This window comes from Sarcophilus harrisii, chromosome 1 (assembly GCF_902635505.1).
Source record: "Sarcophilus harrisii chromosome 1, mSarHar1.11, whole genome shotgun sequence".
NCBI classification, from domain to species: domain Eukaryota; kingdom Metazoa; phylum Chordata; class Mammalia; order Dasyuromorphia; family Dasyuridae; genus Sarcophilus; species Sarcophilus harrisii.
Window position 1 is genome coordinate 56,215,375 of NC_045426.1, and position 11,095 is coordinate 56,226,469.

General features: G+C 37.9%; 1 long non-coding RNA gene across 1 annotated transcript; it reads left to right on the forward strand.

The window, feature by feature from the left end:
• The first annotated feature begins 581 nt into the window (after window positions 1-581).
• Window positions 582-7,551, forward strand: LOC116421897. Its single transcript, XR_004232486.1, has 3 exons — window positions 582-675; window positions 3,734-3,930; window positions 7,522-7,551. It is a non-coding gene; the product is annotated as an uncharacterized LOC116421897 (long non-coding RNA).
• Window positions 7,552-11,095: the final 3,544 nt, after the last annotated feature.

Consider the following 11,095-nt stretch of genomic DNA (forward strand, 5'->3'; position numbering starts at 1 on the left):
TGGACAAGACTGAAAGTGATGGAACAACAGCAAAACTGGCCTTAATGAGATGATAGGAAAAATGAAATTCTATGACAAAAAAAAAAACATACAAATAATCTCAATAAGGAAGCATGGTAGTTCAGTGAAATGGACACTGACCCTGGAGTCAGAGAAACATGTTCAAATTCCACCCTTGATGTTTATTACATAGATAAACTTCAGGCAGGTTACTTACCTAAGCCTCAGTTTCCTATCCACAAAATGGTGAGATTGAACTAATGGGTTCTCAAGCCTCCTCTAGATCTACACTTCTCTGAGCTGTCTTAAGAAATTGCAAGGGAACCCATGAATCAACTCAAATTAAAAGATGTTTTCAAGAGAAAGAGACAAAGACAGATAAAGGGGAACGAATACAAATGCCTGTCACAGTCTGTGTGAACAGTATGAGAAATATTAAAGCTCAGAATGAGCTGAGGTAATGGATGCTAAATACGGGAACAAAGGCTCTTAGCCATATTTGGGGCAAGAGAGGAAGAGGAAAGATGGGATTGGCTCTTTTCATAGTAGAGGGGGTGATGAAGTTAGAAGGCAGTACTTAAGCTCTTCTCTTCCTTTTACTTTTTCTACCCAGGAGAATAATTATATCAAAGATTGGAACAAAAGAAAATAATGAACGGAAAATTGAGACCCAAGGTAAGAGAAAAAAATCGTATTACCCGCTTCCCTTGGTGATCCTGAGCAAGCTGTTTCTTTGTCAATAAAATGTTGGAGAGGATTGGGCTGATAACCATAGAGGTCTCTTCTAGCTCTAAACTTGGAATTCTAAAATAATGACAGTAATAGTTTTATTAATCATAACTGACATTTGTTTTCTGCTCTCAACGTTTATAAAATGTTTACCAATGTGTTCTCATTTGAATACTTAGTCTTCTCTCAACAAGTTGATATCACCAGGCCTGTATGAACAGCACACTAAAGTACTAAATGAACCGGATAGGATTGCTTAGCTACTGTCTGCTACCTTTGAAAAGACTTGGCAGGCAGGAGAGGGACCACAAGATTGATGACAGGCAATGTTGTCTGATTTTTTTAAAAAAGGGAAAGAGGAGAATCTTTAGACTATAAGATAGTGAAGCTGACTTTGAAGATGAAATTCTAAACTGTATTATTAAAAGGATACTTTGTGAATACTTAGAAAACATACAGATCATGCCAGAATAACTTTTCTTTCTTTCTTTTTTCTCTTTCCTTCCTTCCTTTCTGCCTTCTTTTTCTTTCCTTCTTCCTTCTTTTCTTCCCTTCTTCCTTTCCTTCCTTCCTTCCTTCCTTCCTTCCTTCCTTCCTTCCTTCCTTCCTTCCTTCCTTCCTTCCTTCCTTCCTTCCTTTCTCTCTCCCTCTCTCATTCTCTTTCTCCCCCCCCCCCTCTCTTTTTCTCTTTCTTTGCTAGAGTTATTATCCAGGGAAATGCTGTGGACACAATGTTCATGAATTTCAACATGGGTTTCAGTAAAGAATTTGAGAAAGTCTTTTATGATCACCTTGTGCACAGCATGGAAAAACATGGGCTAAAAGAGAGGGCAGTTAGGTGAATTCAGAACTATTTGAATGACTAGACTAAAAGTATTAATAGATCAACCTGGAAGAAAGAATCAAGTGCAGAGTCACAAAGACATCCTTAATTCTAGGCTTAAATTTGAAAATGACACAAAGAAAAAGGGAAAGAGGATACATCAATTAGCAGGGTCTGGATCCAAAAAAGGTAAACAGTCATAACAATGGGTTAAAAGGTAACATTTGAGGGACAAAGGAATTGAAGGTATTAGAATAGTAAATGGTTAATTGTGGGAATTTAGTGAACCCCATTGACTCCATCTTGTGACTCTATTCTGAAGCTAGCTCAGGTTCTTTCCATTCAATTATGTGTCGAATCCAATTTCTATCTTGTGAGAAAATTTTATTCAATTCTAGAAACTAGGAGAAAAAAAACTTATTGAATTGTTTGAACCTAGCCCTGTGTGTCTGGGCTCTACTGACTGTTTAAAGACCCTTAACTAAAGTTCCATGTTAGGCTGACAAGAATCCAAATCAGATACTAAATCTGATACATGGAGTTTTCTCACAATTGTGCATCTCAAGCAATCCATATGTCTTGTCTGAAAACTGGCCCCATATTGATCAGTCAGTTATTGTTTCCATGTTCTTTTGACTGTTTACAGTTGGGGAGAGTGGAATGTCTCTTTTTATAATTTCAGAAAATTGCATCTGTTCACTCTCCCCCTCCCAACTTGGAATATCTCGAATCTTTCATCTCATTAGAAATCAGATTACATGTTGCATTGTTTCTTTTTAATTAATTGGCCTTATTTGATCAATTATTTTAATGTATGAAAAGACTGACTCCTTCTATATTCAGGATTCAAGCCTACGGTGAAGAGGTCTGGTCCCCACAGTTGGACAATTGGTATATGTTGCTTAGTAAATCAGTATCCTCAGAAGATTTCATCTTTCATCTGTCACAGGATAAGTGCAAAGGTCTACATTTTTGTTTTAAAAAAATAACTATATAAGTCGAGGAAGATGTGGAAGACAATAGTTCAGATAAAAGAAAACATCATAGAAAGATAAGGGATTATGAACATACTGAATAGCTGGAAGAGACACTAGATGCCATCCATTGGATATCCAGTCCAATTACCTCATTTTACATGTGAAGAAACTGAGGTCAGGGGAGATTACTTGATTTGCCCAAAGTTATGTAACTAGCAAGTTTTAGAGGCAGGATTTGAACATGGTCCTCTGACTCCAACATCTGAGTTTTTACCATTGTACCAAATGTAGAATGCTGCATCCATTAGCAGACATGGCTAGTAGGTGAGCTGGTTTTTCTTTGTTACAATAATCAGGGGTCCTCAAACTTTTTAAATAGGGGGCCAATTCACTGTCCTTCATACTGTTGGAGGGCCAGACTATAGTAAAAAACAAAAACTTTGTTTTGTGGGCCTTTAAATAAAGAAACTTCATAGCCCTGGGTGAGGGGGATAATCGTCCTCAGCTGCCGCATCTGGCCTGCTGGCAGGGCCGTAGTTTGAGGACCCCTGCGACGTGAGTTTCATAGGAGTGGAGGAATGGCCAGACAAAAATGAGTACAACATAATGAAATCTATTTTAAAAGGTCCTGACTGGTGGGAAGGGAAACATGAGAAGATGTGTGCGAATTGATTCATAGTGAAGTGAGTAGAATGAGGTGAACCATTTATACAATGACTAAACCTTACAAAGGGAAACAATTGTGAAAGAATTAAGCATGCTGATTAATGCAGTGACCAAAGATGACCCCAGAAGACCAATGATGAATCATGCTTCCCCCCTCTTGGCACAGAGGTGATAGACTACAGGCATGAAGAATGAAACGAAACTTATAAAACATAGTCAATGAATGCATCTGGTTTTTTATAACCATACTTGTCAGGAAGGATACTTTTTTCTATTTTTTGTTTTTGTTTTGTTTTTCTTTTGTTTTTAGGGGAAGGAAGTTTAGAATAGTGAAGAAGAAGAAAAATAAGACTACTAAAAAAAGAAGAAATTTTTAAAAGATAAAGTAGCAAAAACTAATTAAAAGAATGTTATTTGTTCTTTGTTTTCAAAAATGATCAATGATGCCCATCATAATGTTATTTCTTGACTTATGTGTGAATTGGATTTAAATAAGGCATGATTGTATAAAGTCATCAATCTCACTTTCTCTTTCCAGAATTATTGAAGTTTAGTGGCAAGACAGAAGTCAAGATAACTGGTGATAGTCTGCGATGCAATGGATAACCCTGACATTTTTGATGTCTGACCAAGTTCTAAGCACTCTACAGCATCTACTTTAACAGCCTTCATGGCTGTTGGAACAAATTGTTCTCACCCACCCATTCTTCTAGAAGAACTCTTCAAATGCTTGAGGTAGACATGCCCCTAATTTACTAACAAGACTGAGATCTATCAGTTATCCTCAACATGATTTAGTCTGTCTGCTGAGATAATTTACTGGAGTATGGCTGCTGTGCATGGTATAGCTTCTTGGAGTCACAGGTGAGAGTTGAGGGCCAGGTGGACACCAAAGGTGACTGAGCAGCCCTAAAAAGGGCTCAGCAAGCCCTCATGCCAGAGTTACTAGTTCTCTTTGAATACCCCCCACATCCCCATTGAAAGAATAGTAGAAAGCAGAAGAAAAGTCTTAAGAGTATAGAGATAAAATTGGACCTAACGTTAATTTAAATTATTTTTTTAAGTATGGGGGGGAAACTGTCATAACAGATATGAAGCAGTTTTATATACAAAAATAAAAAAGTTCAAATTTATTCTGAGAAGCAAAAAATGTGGACAAATCTGACCTTCTGGCCCCACATTTTTTAAGAGGGCAAATCACTTGGGTCACCTTTGATTAGGCATTGTGTTGTGGAAGAAACTAATCCCTCCTAAAACACTGGATGCTCCTCAGTTTCATCCATCTCCAACTAGGAATTAGTCATAGGATTTATAAGGAGGTGGGTGGGGTTGGCATAAAATGTTCTAAATAAAAGAATAAGTGACTAGATAAATAGTCAAAGAGAGATTTTTCTTACTTAACCAGGGACAAGACAGACTCCCTGCTCTTGTCTGATGTACGTCAGATTATCTCTTAAAAGCATTCATTTTTATCTTCTGTTCAAAAGCCTTGCTTTCATTTTAGGGAACATGGTTTAGAGAAAATCACTGAGTGACTGGGCTGAAACCAACTTTGTGTCCCAACTTACTCCGAGTCAAGATGATGATCTAAGAAAAATTAGCCATGGTTGATAAACTCTTGGTCTGCCCTTGGACAAATTCCCAATTTTCTCCAATAGGAATCACTTTTCTAGATGACCTCCAGGATGCTTTTCAGCTCTAAAGTTCTAAGTTCCAATGTTTCTCCTGGTTCTTGCACTGAATGGCCTACCCTGCTATGGTTTCTTCTAGCTCTGTTCTAAGATACTGTTTTCTAGTTTTGATATCCTATAGGCTGGAGTCCCTTTGAGCTCTAGTATTTTCTGTTTTATGGTCTGTAAAAGTTCTGATATTCTATATTCTAATGCTTCTCCCAATTCTAACACCTGATGTTCTAAAGTCTTTTCTGGCTCTGACATTCTATGTTCTAAGGTCTCTCTCAGTTCTGGTATCTTCCCTTCCAAGTTCTCTCTAAGCTCTAACATTCTGAGTTCTAAGACTCTTCCTAACTTTAACTTTCTGTGTCATAAGGACCATTCTAGTTCTGACATTCCTTGTTCTAAGGCTCCTTCCAGCTCTGATATTTTCTTTTTTTTTTTTTTGTTTGTTTTTTTTTTGTTTTTGTTTTTGTTTTTTGTTTTGTTTTTTGTTTTTGTTTTTTTAATAGCCTTTTATTTACAGGATATATGCATGGGTAACTTTACAGCATTAACAATTGCCAAACCTCTTGTTCCAATTTTTCACCTCTTACCCCCCCCCACCCCCTCCCCTAGATGGCAGGATGACCAGTAGATGTTAAATATATTAAAATATAAATTAGATACACAATAAGTATACATGACCAAAACGTTATTTTGCTGTACAAAAAGAATCAGACTCTGAAATATTGTACAATTAGCTTGTGAAGGAAATCAAAAATGCAGGTGGGCATAAATATAGGGATTGGGAATTCAATGTAATGGTTTTTAGTCATCTCCCAGAGTTCTTTTTCTGGGCATAGCTGGTTCAGTTCATTACTGCTCCATTGGAAATGATTTGGTTGATCTCGTTGCTGAGGATGGCCTGGTCCATCAGAACTGGTCATCATATAGTATTGTTGTTGAAGTATATAATGATCTCCTGGTCCTGCTCATTTCACTCAGCATCAGTTCGTGTAAGTCTCTCCAGGCCTTTCTGAAATCATCCTGTTGGTCATTTCTTACAGAACAGTAATATTCCATAATTTTCATATACCACAATTTATTCAGCCATTCTCCAACTGATGGACATCCATTCAGTTTCCAGTTTCTAGCCACTACAAAAAGGGCTGCCACAAACATTCGTGCACATACAGGTCCCTTTCCCTTCTTTATAATCTCTTTGGGATATAAGCCCAGTAGTAACACTGCTGGATCAAAGGGTATGCACAGTTTGATAACTTTTTGAGCATAGTTCCAAACTACTCTCCAAAATGGTTGGATTCGTTCACAACTCCACCAATGTCCCAGTTTTCCCACATCCCCTCCAACAATCATCATTATTTTTTCCTGTCATCTTAGCCAATCTGACAGGTGTGTAGTGGTATCTTAGAGTTGTCTTAATTCAGCTCTGATATTTTCTATTCTAAGATGCCTCCCAACATTCTATGTTATAAGAAATGTCCTAGTTCTAAGGCCCCTCCCAGCTCCAACATTCCATGTTCCAAGTTTCCTCCCAGCTTTTGACATTCTATGTTACAAAGTATTTTCAAATTCTGATAGTTCCTGTTCTAAAACTCTTCCCAACTCTAACATTCTGTGTCATAAGAACTGTTGTAGTTCTGACATTCTCTGTTTTAAGGTTCTTCTCAATTTTGACATTCTCTGTTCTAACATTTCTCACAAATCTAACGTCTTGTGTCCTAAAGACCCTTCCAGATTTCACATTCTATGACCAAAGCTGCATTCCAACTCTAAAGCTGTCATCCTCCAACTGATTACGATTGCCCAAATCATTGTGCATAATCGGACCTGAAACAAGGTGGAAACCAGCAAAATGGGAAAAATTCTAACAAAAAGAATGATTCTCTGTGGGGCTGGAAGGATTTGGGGAGGAGTGATAGGATGTCTGACACTGAATCTTGCTGGCCAGAGCATCTCCTCAAAGGTGATTCGAGCCAGTGTTGCACAAGGTCTTGGCTAAATATCTGTAGCTATCTAGACTCTGGCTGCTGGCTACAGCGGTCCAGGATTTTGGAGACACTATTTGCCTTTCCGTGAAATGTCAGCTTAGTAAGCAAAATGATGATACCCCTGAGGGCTTCTGGATGCACTGAGATGCCTCAGTGAAGCTAGGGGTGGGGAGGAGAGGCAATGGACAAGTTAAAATCAGCCATCCGTGGGAGAAGGCTGCAGAGACTCAGTTCCTCTTCAGGGTTTGGGCCCACCCAAACCAACTAGATCTAAGTTTGGGATTTGGCTTAGGGTTGAAGGAGGTTGGTCCTAGAAGGAAAGTGAGAAGGAATCTTATGGTAAACTCCCTAGAGACTAAGGCTTAACTAAAGCTGGTGGGGATGGGAATAATATCAAATTGGATAGAAGCCACTGTTTGTATTTTTCAAGATTTTTTTTATTTTTTATTTTTATTTTTTAAGGACTCAGATTTCCCCTTCCCTCCCTTCCTTTCCTTTTTTTTTTTCTCTTAAGAAAGAAGATTGATTTACAGCCTTGGAACATTTCCCCATGAAAATCCTGGGAGCAAATGTTCCTTAAAGGATGGAGGCCAAGTAAACTTTAAAAATCTGAGATGGTCATTAGCATAGCTTCATGATTTCCTTTCTCTTTTCTTCAGCTGTCCCATGCCTCAGCTGTGTGACCTCGGGTAAGTAACTTCTGAATAGTCGATTCATAGCATCATAGATTTAGAACTCAGAGACTATTAGATCTCACTTTCATTAGGTGAAGAAGCCAAGGTAGAAAGTAACAAAGAAAGGATGTGAATACAGGTCCTCTGATTAAAAAATATTATTATTATTATTCTATCTTATGTCATGCCATCTTGGGATTTCTTCCCCTTTAAAAATGTATTAATTTTTAAAGATCTATTTATTTAAATATTTGTAAGATATGTATATATATTCAGACATTTGTTTAAATATCTATTAATTTTTATTGATAATTTTTCCCCTCTCTCTTAACTTCCCCCTAGTGAGAAAGAAGAAACACAACACTCACATAACAAATAATTTGTAAGTCAAGACAAACTTCCGTACTAGTTAATTCTAAAAATATGCATCTTGTTCTATATCTTGAGTCCATCATCTCTCTGTCAGGAGGTGGCTAGCACACTGCATCTCTGGTCCTCTGGAATCATGTTTGATCCTTAGATCAGCCAGAGTTCTTAAAAGTTTCTGAAATCATCCACTTCATCATTTCTTATGGCAAAATTATATTCCACTACATTAACATAGCATATCTTATGCACTCATTCTCTCTGAAGGGCTCCCCTTTAGTTTCCATTTTTTGCCCAAATATCAAAGAATCAAAGAAAGGTCAGTATTTCTTGTGCTACCTTCTTTATCCATACATATTGTAAAGAGCAGAAGATTGACTTCTCATTTGACTAAAGGGGAAACCAAGCAGTCAGCCAAGGGAACAGGGAGAAAGCTAATCTTAGAATTCTGCTTACCTGTAAGAAAAGGGACTCGTAAAATAAGACCTTGGACAAAAAGAGATCAAAGGGTCAGGGAAAATATCTCAGAAACTATATTCTTCCTTGAGTCAACCAATGAAACACTTAATTGAGTGGAGGGAGTTAGAGAGACTTGGATTTCAGCCCTACCTCTAACTTCAAAAAAGTCACTTGGGCCCTGCTTTGAGCCTCAGTTTCTCTCTCTAAAATTGAGGCAATTGAACTAACTGTTCTCTAAGGTCTTTAGAAGTTATGAAATCATATGGGTCTAAACTCTGACCCCAGAGTTAGTGGCAGAGATAAAGCTCAAATCTGGGATTTCTAAGTCCCAGTTCAATTCAATTTATTGTCAATCAACAAACACTTTTCACTTCACCATTTTATCTGTTGTCTGGGCTAATCTTGTTTGGAGTTTGTGACACAAAGTCAGCTGGAAAAACATGCTTTCCATTATCTCCCAAGAGGTTAAGGATTCATGGCCAAACCAAGATAGAGCATCTGAAAATAGAGGGGAGTGGGGGTGGGAAATGGTTCTTACCATCAAAATCCTTGGTGCAGTCAAGTGGTTCAATAGCAGAAATGAAGTTTATTTTTAATTAAATTTTAGTTTCATATAATAATATATCCAATATATTATTACAATATAATAATAATGTTTTTAGATCCACATTATCTTGCTCCCTCCCACCTCCTACTATCAACTGAAGAAACAAGTAAAACAAAACCCTTGTTACAAACCTATATAGTGAAACAAAACAGATTCTACACTGATAATATCCAAAAAATGGCAACAATGTGTCCATCACCTCTATCAAAATAGGAGTAGCATGAAAAATGGATGTGATTTTTATCAGTGCAAATGGCATTAAAGAAGATGCATTATTATATGCTTCTTCACTGTGCCAAAGGATCATGGGACCTTTCTCCCTAAATTGTAGCTGAAATCTTCCATATATGTTCTCTTTTCCATTAGAATATGGGCACCTGTAAAACAAGGACTGTTCCACTTCTATTTTTTCTTGTATATAGCAGACACTTAATAAATGATCTTTTACTCATTTATTCAACATGGGGTGGGGATGGGGGGCACTGGCAATGGACTCCATAAGCCTTCATAAGGCACGCCTCTCCCTAGGTTTCACCCAGCAGCAACTTTAGTTTTAGACAAGAACTGGTTGACTCACAGCTTGATAAACTGGGAGAAATCCAGCTCATCCTTTGGAAATTCCGTTCCTGATGCAAAGACCAGAGAGATATTTGTGATATTGTAGATACATATATACAGGAGAGCTAGATGGTAAAGTGGTTGGAGTACTGGGCCTGCAGTCAGGTATTTTTCTGAGTACAAATCTGCCCTCAGACACTTACTAGCTGTGTGACCCTGAACAAGTCACCCTGTCTGCCATAGTGTTATCATCTGCAAAATGAGATGGAAAAGAAAATGGTAAACCAATCCAGTATCTCTGCCAAGAAAACCCCAGATGGGGTCGTAAAGAGTCGGACACAACTTAAAAATGCCTTAATAACAACAGATACATTTAGTGTAGGAAATCAGGTCTGTGACAAGGGTATCTCACCTGAGCATACCCTAATATGTGCGGGAGGGTGAGGTTTGCACGGCCCAGAGGGATGCCCCTTAGCACCGTGCCTGACACATAGTAGGACCTTAATAAATGTTTATTGATTTTATAAGGTCTGTATCGTTTTTCCAGAAAAAAACAAAAAAGGAGAGTATTCTACATGAGAAGAACAGCACAAGCAAAGACATGGAGGGGGAAAATATACAGCTTAGTCGTGGCACAATAAATGAAGGGGTTGATTGCTCTATCTGGAAAGGAGAAGGTATATTAATAACTCCCATTTCTAAGGAATTTTCTGACTTAGGTTCCTTTTTAAAATAACCCTGTGAATACCTTCCAGTGAAGAAGGTAGTTCAAATATTATTACTCCCATTTTATAGATGTGGAAGTTAAGGCTTATGGAAGTGACTTAGCACATAATCATGTAGCTAGTAAGTACAGAACCCAGGACCCGATTCCAAGCTAGATTTTCTACCTCCCAAGGTTAGTGTTTTTTCCACTACTGTCATTGTGAGGTTGGCTGAAGGTCACAGAATTGGTAAGGAATACAATCAATTTTTATACTCAAGTTTTATGGACCTAAAACATGGAACCAGGAAGCTCAGTTTCTTAATCTGTGGCTTGTGACCTCCTATGGGGTCTCATAGTTGAACATAGGGGTCACAAAACTGTGATTTATTATGAGCAAATGTTTGATTTGCATAGCTTATTTTACATATCTATATATTCAGGGTCAAATAAAAATTTCTCAAATGAAAAGGGGTCATGAGCAAAAACAATTTAAGACGCCCTGCACAAGACATCATACTTCAAGCAAGAGACAAGTCTGCAAACTTATGCTGAGACTTAGGTGCAGAAGCCTTGAATACTAGATTAAAGAGTTTGGACTTTATTCTATGATTTTGTCATGTTGACAGGGAAAGAGAACTTTTCATCAAAGATCAACTATTGTTGCTAAATCAAACTTTTGGGGTCAGGGATCACTCCTGTTCAGGAAAGCTTGGCAAGACAGCCAGTCTCTTTTCCTGCCCCTCAGCATTTTCAAACAACATCAGAACCATCCAGTGCCCTGTGAAAAGAGCTTTGGACATGTGAAAACAAAAAGGAGAGAATTGAAATGACCTGTCCAAGGTCACCCAGACAGTAAATAGCAG